This window comes from Dromiciops gliroides, chromosome 2 (genome assembly GCF_019393635.1).
Source record: "Dromiciops gliroides isolate mDroGli1 chromosome 2, mDroGli1.pri, whole genome shotgun sequence".
Lineage (NCBI taxonomy): Eukaryota > Metazoa > Chordata > Mammalia > Microbiotheria > Microbiotheriidae > Dromiciops > Dromiciops gliroides.
Genome location: NC_057862.1, coordinates 455,391,599 through 455,400,732, shown reverse-complemented (window position 1 = coordinate 455,400,732; position 9,134 = coordinate 455,391,599). Strand labels below are relative to the sequence as shown.

The 9,134-nt window shown below is 38.3% G+C and overlaps 1 pseudogene; it reads right to left on the bottom strand.

Annotated features, from left to right (window-relative positions):
• Positions 1–959: 959 nt before the first annotated feature.
• Positions 960–1,263, bottom strand: LOC122738392 (annotated as a pseudogene).
• Positions 1,264–9,134: the final 7,871 nt, after the last annotated feature.

The window sequence follows — 9,134 nt, the reverse complement described above, 5'->3', positions numbered from 1 at the left end:
TGCACAGCCTCATAGCCCTTTGGGCATAGTTCCAAATTGCTCTCCAGAATGGTTGGATCAGTTTATAACTCCACCAACAATGTATGTGTTCCAATTTTCCACAGCTTCTCCAACATTTATTATTTTCTTTTTTTTTTTGTCATATTAACCAATCTGATAGATATGATATGGTACCTTAGAGTTGTTTTAATTTCAAAAAAAATTTTTAAAGGAGATTATATAGGATACCAGTAATTGGGAATCACCAAATCAAGTTGCTTGCTTATTTTAAGAATTGAAAGGCATGAGTTTGCAAGCAGCAAAAAAGGAGTCAATAGATAGAAACTAAAAATTAAAAACAGAGTAGGGACAATCTGCTGGAGAATACAGGATGGGGTGGAATCAAAAGTCTATGTAAAGGGGTATGCCTTGGCTAATAAAGGGGCTAGTTCTTTATATGAAACAGGCATGAAGGAAAAAAAAATTGTAAATGACACTAAGAATTTTCAGACTTTGTTCTGAGGTTGGATGTCAAATTGCATGGAATTACCTTATTGATCTTCAAGTTTTTGAAGACCTATAATAAGGAAGAAGGATTAGCCTTTTTCTTTTTGGCCCTAGAGGGCAAAACTATGAGTAAGGGGTGGAAATCGTAAAGAGGCTAATTTAGGGTGATGCTTACCTTTATTTATTTTTTTTCATGAAATATCCTTGTTTTGTTTGTTTGTTTGTTTGTTTGATTTTTTTTTTATGTGGGAGTTTCAGTGTAGGCGACAGAGAGAACTGGGAAAAGAGGTGGAAAATTAGTCAGGGATGGATGTTCTGGGGAGCCAGCCTGGGCAAACAAAAGGCTGTGGGGATATGAAGGATGCTCAATCTTCATCTTTGGAAGCCATGCTGGCCCAGTGCGGGGAATAAGACAGGATGGGACGGAGAGCGGGCCAAGAGCTGGAGGGGGATGGGGGGGTGGGGTGTGCTGATCAGGGTATCCCCAGAGGGATTTTGAAGGTGAGATAGTCGCCCAGGGCTCTCCAGTGGGCTCTTAATCTGGAAGATGGTGATCCAGGAGGTCAGTGCCACGAGCCAAAAGATCAGTCCGAGGACAGAACGCCGGAAGTAACCCTTGATTTGTCCCTGCCCCTCATAGGCTGCGGACAGGAAGGCCTCTCGAAATAACCGCAGAACGTTGACCAGCCAGAGAAAGGGCAGGATCGCAAACCTCCCTAGGTAGTATTTCCAGCAGAGGATCAGCTTCTCCTCATTGTACACCCACTCCAGGTTCATCTTGCATCCAGAGGAAAGGAGACGAGATGGGATCTCCAAGCGTCCTCCGGTAGGTACAAGTCCCTCCTGTCGCTAGTGAATGGGGTCCGAATCAGAGAAAGGAGGGGGCAGAAAGGAATCACCCCCCCACCCCCAGACCAGGGGGTAGAAAGCTACCTTTAATTTTAAGAAAGCAGATTTCAAAGGATTCAGAGGGAGGCTAAGTAGGATCCCATAGAGTAAAAATTCTAGATGAAAAGTCAGCCCAATATAAATATGAAAAAAAAGTTAAGAATGAAATTGTGAAGTTGGAAAGGGAAACAGAGTATTTTCTTCTCCTCCCCTCCTTTCATCATCAGTGGTATGGTTTAACAGAGGTACATAGCCTGATGTCAGGAAAAACTTCCTAACAATTAGAGCCAACCAAAAGTGAAATGGCTGTCTCAGGTGTTAGTTGGTCAATCTCCCCTCACTGAAAGTCATCAAAGATCTTTTGCCACTCATTGAGTATTTCATAAAGGGGTCTAGTTTTTGTATATATGTCAGACTAGATGATCTCTGAGGTACCTTCCAAATTTGAGAATCTGTGATACTTTATTCACCGAGTCAATTTTTAAAATTCTAGAAAATACAAGTGTGGTTTTTGAAATAGGGTAATCTCAGTGACTCAGTAATGCTTCTAATACAATTCTTTCTGAATTAAAATATACGAGAGCATCTATGAAAACTTGTTTTTATAACACTTTCTTCAAATTCAAAAATATGCTGTATCAGAATCAGGTGGCATGTGACTAAATAATGATGTTAATACTTCTTGGTTGCATTTGGTGAGAAAGGAGACAGAGAGGAGGAAAAAAATAAGAGGAAGAGGAGGCGGAAGAGGAAGGAGTTGGGCAGAAATCCATGATTAAAATGTCTCTGTCTGAGTATACCTTATTGAAAAGAAATAAGATGAGTTAAAGGGGTTAGGAGTGGAATAGCATTTCATATTAACAGGTATATATGTGAAGAAATACAGGAACCAGAAGGCAGAAGCAAGAAAGAGAGCATTTGGATGCAGATTAATGGAAGAAAAAACAAATGATTTTGTCTGCTTCTGACTTTCCAGACTGCCACCCAGGAACTTTCCTAAGTTCCAGGGTTTTTTTTCACTCTGAAATATCCAGCTTTCCCTATGGCCTTCTCCCCTTGGAACATTCTTCCATGATGGCAGTCCCTTCTTCCATTGGTGAGTCCCTCCCAGGGCTTCCGTTTTTGAGAGAAGCACAAACCAGTCTACCATCATTCCCTACCTAGATCTGCTTCTGGCTTTCCAGACTTTTTATTCCCCTGCATGGAGACTTTGCTCCAACCCCAGTTTTCAGGGTGTTGCCTTCCTCCATAAGGATGTAATCTCTTTGAAAACAGGGCTTTTCTTCTTGCTTGTATTTGTAATTCCCAGTGCTTAGCACAATGCTTGGCACAGAGTGCTAAATAAATTCTTGTTGCCTTGACTTACCTTGTTATTGGAGTACTACAGACCACTTGTACAGAGAGAGGAAATAGATGAGGAATTTGTGAAACAGATCAGAAGGCTGAATTCAAAGTGTGATGGAAGAGTGATCTAACCAAAGCAGATAACCTGATAACTTCTTTACTTCCCTTATTGATAACTTTCTCTTTCAAAAGTTGGAGTAACCACAAGGCAAAATTCCATTGTGGATCTGATTCTCACTAACAGGAAGGGAAAAGTTATAAGGGTGGAATGATGGGAACCTCTTGGGAAAATGATTATTCCTTTCTTGAGTTGGTGACAGAGGAAGAGAAGAAAGCCAATTACAATTTGAAATGCACCATAGATTTTAGAAAAGGAGATTTCAGAGGGCTCAGAGAAGGGCTAACTAAGTAGCATTCCATGGACTAAAATTCTAAACGGGAAATCAGTCCAATATGGATGTGAAAATCTTAAGAATAAATTTCTGAAATCAAAGCAAATGAAGATATTTCTTTCTACTCTTCCCCCTGCCTCATCAGTGGTGTCTTGTAACAGAGGCATGTGGCCATGGAAGAAGTGGCCAGATAGTCTAGCTGTGGAGTTGAGAAGAATCAAGAATCTGGTGCTTGGAGATGGGATCCAATTCAGAAGATGGCAGGTTGAGACTTTCAGGGAGCAGACAAAGTGAAAGCTCCTGCTAAATGCATTCATTTCCAGAAAATGAAATAAAACAAAACATCAGCACCCTAGGACAAGAATTCAGTTGACCCTAAAGCAGAGGATGGTGGAGACTAACAATCAAGCAGCAGAAACACTGCCGTCCCTCCAGGAGAAGACCATAGGGCCCAGCAGAACAGCTTGCTTCCTCTGAAGAAAACACAAGGACCTTCTGAAAAGATACCAGGGGGCCTTCGTTATTAGAGATAAGTGGGACCCCTTCTTCTATTTTGGGACCATGACCATGTATTCTTAGTGAGGACCTTTCTACTTGTAAACTCAGCATGCATCCATTTTTCATCACTTATGTTAAAGGTATTTATGGGACAGTAGGTCCCAGGCTTATGGAAAAGGACATTTTCTTACTCTTCCACTTCGAGAAGTGCTTTTGCTTGAGCTAATTATGTCATCTGGCTAAATCTAAAGATAAACCTATGAGTGGGGCCTCATCAGTTAGTTTTATGAGTGTGGATCCCACAGTCTCCTGAACCTGCAGTACTTGCATTCCAAGAAATTCAAACTGTGAATGAGAATGGGAAGGGGAGATATTAAAAAGGAGTTACTACACTGGGAGAAAAAAGAGAATCAAAGAAGGGAAAGGATCTTTGCTTAAGAATGAATAGGACCATGATAACTAACAAGAGAGAAGGTAGAACTACTCAATTATTATTTGGTTTTGGTTTTCTTTGCTTAGAACAAGGACCTTTGCACTGGAAATGACAGAGCAAAAATGACGAAGAGGAAGCTAACACAGTCTGCAAGGTATGTAGGCCAGTGAACTTGACTTCAATTCCTGGAAAAATTCCAGAATCTGTCATTAAATTTGGTCAGCAAACTTCTAGAAAAGGAAGTAATGATCACAAAGGACCAGAATGGATTCATCAAAAATAGGAAAAATTTCATAACCATTACAACTGTCTAAAAATGAAATGGGCTACTTTGGGATAGATTCAAGTCATGCTCACTGGAGGTCTTTATTCAAAGACTAGAACTGACCATTTATCACATATGTTATAGCAAGGGGTCCTTTAGGGTATGGTTTGAACTAGATGACTTCTGAGATCCCTTCCTATTCTAAAATGCTGTAATTCCGTAGCTAAAAAGCTACTGGTATTTCAGCACTGTCAAAATAACCTGAATATTTTTATATCTCTTCACATAACTGTTATAATTCCATATATGTTCTTATAATATTAATATGAAATGTTCAATTATATATATACATCAAGTAATTTAGTATGTAGCACTTGAGGGACTAGGAAAATGGACTTAATTTCCTTGATTTGCTGCAATATTTCTCTGACACCCCATGTCCCCAATTATCTGAGGTCTATTATAGCAACCAGTATGACTTCTGTAAATATATTTTAAACCCAGAAGTACTTCACAATAAGAGTAGTTTGGGAAAGGTAATCTTGTCTAATCCTCCTCATTTCTTATACAAGTAATGAAATTGAGGTACAAGAAGGTTAAATGACTTGCCCAAGGTAAACTAGCTAATTGTATAATTGGGACTAGAGACCAGGATTTTCTGGGCTTGAATAATCTCTAAACTAGATAGTTTGCTCTGAAAAAAAACAATCAGACAAAAAACAGTCAAATTCTCTTTCCACCCATCAGTGAATATAGGGTATTTGGGTCATGATGCTCACAGGTTCACTCACTAGATTTCATTCAGCTGAACACATGTGCCTTAAGTACCTATTCTGTGTAAGGCATTGTTCCAGAAGCTAGAAATGCAAATGTGAAGGATGGAATAGTCCCTGCTGTCAACAAGCTTAGATATTATGAAGTGTACACAGATTAGAATGACACAAGGGAAAATGTGAAGGCCAAAGGAGAAATCTTAAAGAATGTTCTTGAAAAAATTGAGGAAGTAGCTGCTCACTCGAAGTTGGAGAGAGAAGGGAAGGCTTCATGGAGGAAGTGGCAATTGAGCTAGAGGATTTTAACAGGTGTAAATGAGGAGAGGCATCTGATTTCCTTTAAAGCCCAAATAAGATCCTACCTTCTAAAGGAAGCCTTCCCTAACCCCTCTTAGCTCCAGTACTTTACTGCTTTTAATTATTTTCTGTTTATCCTGTATATAGTTTGCTGTGCATTTATGTGTGTGTACATGTGTACCCTTTGTAAATGTACACACACATATGTTTGCATGTTGTCTCCCCTATTAGATCGTTGAGTTCCTTGAGCAGGGACTGTCTTTTGTTTCTTTCTGTATCCCCCAGCACTTAGCACAATGCCTGGAACAGAGTAAATGCTTAATAAATGTGTGTTGAAATGAATTTAATTCAACCCTCTCATGTTAAAGATAAGAGAAACAAGTCCCCCCCCCCCCAAAAATTTAGTGGCTTGGCCAAGGTCTCAGGAAACTTCTCCAAATTGTTACATTTATTAAACTAGTGTTATTTATTTTTATTTTTATTTTTTTGAGTTTTTTTTTGTAGAGTGTTATTTATTTTTAATCCTTTTCACTCATGACTCTTCTAGAGGTGGATTACAAAGGCAACCAGTTAGTTAATTAAGCAATCAATCAATTAATAAGCATTTGTTAAGCATTAACTATTTACTAGGTACTAAATGCTAATGCTGGGGATACAAAGAAAGGCAAAAATAGTCCCTACTGTCAAGGACCTTACACTTTAATGGTGGATATAACCTGTAAATAATTTGGTAAATGCACAATACACATAAAGTACACAGAAGGTAACCTGGAGTGGGAATGGATGGTTAGCAACTAATTAATCATCTGTCCCCCTATTGTAAAATTAAATCTTCTTTACTGCCTTTGGATTTCTTCAGTAATTTTACAGGGATACATGAGCCAGTTTTCTCTTTCAAAAGGTTTTTACTGAAATCACCTTAGGGTGGGATCACAATTCCACTGTTGTATTCTCTGGTTGCATACACATTTTAGATTTCAGAAGCATTTGGTAAATACCATAGCGTACCTTTCTTCCTTCCTTCTTTTGAAGAGAAAAACAGAAAAAAAAAAATACCCTCCCATGATGAAAGAGCAGAACGTAAACCTTTTCCTTCCAGTTTTTAATGTATTTTGACAGCTTGAAAACAGGTGCTAATTCAGTTCATTCACGAAATGAGAAAGATCAGTATGCACTTGAAACTCCTGTTTCTTCAGAGCAGAAAATTGTAAGCAGAGAGCTAAACAGAAAACAGAGACCTTTACTAAATATAGCAAAGTCATATGACCACAGTCTTCTTTGTGCTCAAAGCATTAAGGTATTAAGCACATTTGAGTTTTGCAGGCACTATATAATTATACATGGGAAGATGTAATGTAACAAAATAGCATCAATAGAACTATTGGCTTCGGAATCTTTCTTTTTGATCTAAGAAAAGAAAATTTAGAATGCTGCTTAGTACATTGCCACATGACCATTTGTTTGTTAGTAAACTTTCCCACTGAACACAGCAATATTGCTTCCATCTCTACGATTTCATTTTTATAGTCACTTACAAAACAACTTATGTTTTTGCTGCTTTTCACATAGGACTTTTTTTGTTTGTTTTTTCTACTATGAGGCGGTACAAGTACAAACTTATATACACACACACACACACATATATGCATATATATATATATATTCAATTTTGCCCCTGGCCAGCAACAAAACAACCTAATCTAACTCTCAATTTAGATTCCTTACAGATATTTTAAAACAATATTATTCAGGGCATCCCAAAGTCTTATTGCAGTTTAAAAATTTCTACATTTTTAAACTGCACTTGGATTTTGGGACACCTCAAATGTGGGACTTAAATAACTGAGAGCAAATGGTTTCTTTACAAGGTTATTTGAAAGTCATTTTAAAGTTTCAGAATCGCCCATTGCCTACACTTTTGTGGAAGCATAGGACATATAGTGTAGGGGAAAATGCATGGGAGTTAATGTCAGAAGACCTGAGGTCAAATGCTGCTCCTGGTGCTTTAATTATGTGACCCAAGTTAAGTCCCTACTTTGGGTCTGTTTCCTCATCTGTAAACGAAGCAGTTGCACTGGATGCTCTACAGATTTCCTACCCTCTCTAAAATTGTGAGGCAGCTACTCCTCAGAGGAGGGAGGCCTGAATTTAGAGGCCAGAGGCTCAGGTTTTGAATCCTTGCTCTACTGCCTACCCTCTACCTTCATACTCACTGTGTGACTTTGCAAAAGTAGTTTAACCTCACTTTACTTCATTTTTTTTTTCATTTGTAAAATGAGAATAATACTATCTGTGCTAACAACTCTCCAGGGCTGTTGAAGGTGCATGACACAAAGGATATAATGGACATAAAATATTTTGGAAGTCAAAAAACATTATACAAACATCAGCTGTTAAATGTATGAGTGTGAAGACCTAATCCAGAGCAGCAAATTCAAATGATATATTTATATTGTTATTGTTCAATTGTTTCAGTCGTGTCCTACTCTTTGTGACCCCCTTTAGGGATGGTTTGCCATTTCCTTCTCCAGTTCATTTTACAGATGAGGAAACTGAGGCAAACAATTAAGTGAATTGCCATGGGTCACATAGCTCCTAGGTGTCTAAGGCCAGATTTGAATTCAGGTCTGGCACTCTGTCTACCATGTCACCTACCTGCCCTGATATCCTGGTATATTTAGATAGCAATTTTTATCTGTGGATTCCAAAATAACTCATATACTTTAGTTTGCGTATGAAGGTAAATATTACTATTTAATAAATGCAATTAGATGCAATAAATATTTATTCGGTACCTATTATATATACAAGGTACAATGGTAGGCTTTGCAAAGGAAACAAAGATCAGAAAAACATAGTTGCTACCATGGAAGAGCTTATAGATTGGGGGAAACAAGTCACTAAAAACTGTATATAAACTAGTATGTACTAAGTACAGTAAGAGAGGTACAGAATTTTCTGGGAGTTCAAGAATGATAAGCTCAGTTCCAATGGGGGAAGCAAGAAAGGTTTTACAAAAGAAGTGGCATTTTGAGTTTGGGTAGGATTTTGTCAGGAAGCCCAGAAGAAGATGGAGAAGGAATCAGTGGAAAACTAAGATAGTTCATTTTGATGCAACCCAAGGGAAGATAGAGTTTCAAGGAGGGTTAGGTAATTATACAAAGAGGTTGAGGAAGAAAAATATTAAGAAAAGGCCACTGCATTTGAATTGAGGAATAGGCAGGTCTTATATCTTGTTCAACAGAAATTTAGATGTGATGAGTATTGATGTGTAATGGACATGGAAAGAGGCTGAGATGGTAAGAGAACAGTCATCTATCAAAATTGAAAAAGTAGAAGCAAAAACTGGGGGGAAATCTAGGTTTATCTAAACGAAAATTCCTCATCTTTCTCATTTGCTGGATCTTCAGACTTTTTTTATTTTAAGATCATTATTTATCATGTTCCTAACTAGGGGTTTCCCCTCAACCTGAAGCTCTGTTCTGGGCTTCCTTCTCTCCTTTTTCTACATTCCCTCACTTGGTGACTTAATCATTGCCATGAGTTTAATGATCGTCTGTATACAGATGACTCACAGACTCATAAAAAGAGCCCTCCTCCCTTCACTGAGTACCAGTATTACTCACCAACTGCATAGTAGACAGTTTGAACCTGGTATGTAGAAATCTCAAAGATGATAGGTCCCAAACTCAGTATCTTTCCTCCAAAACCCACCCCTTTTCAACCTTTCCTATTGCCATTTTCACCTAGGGTAATAA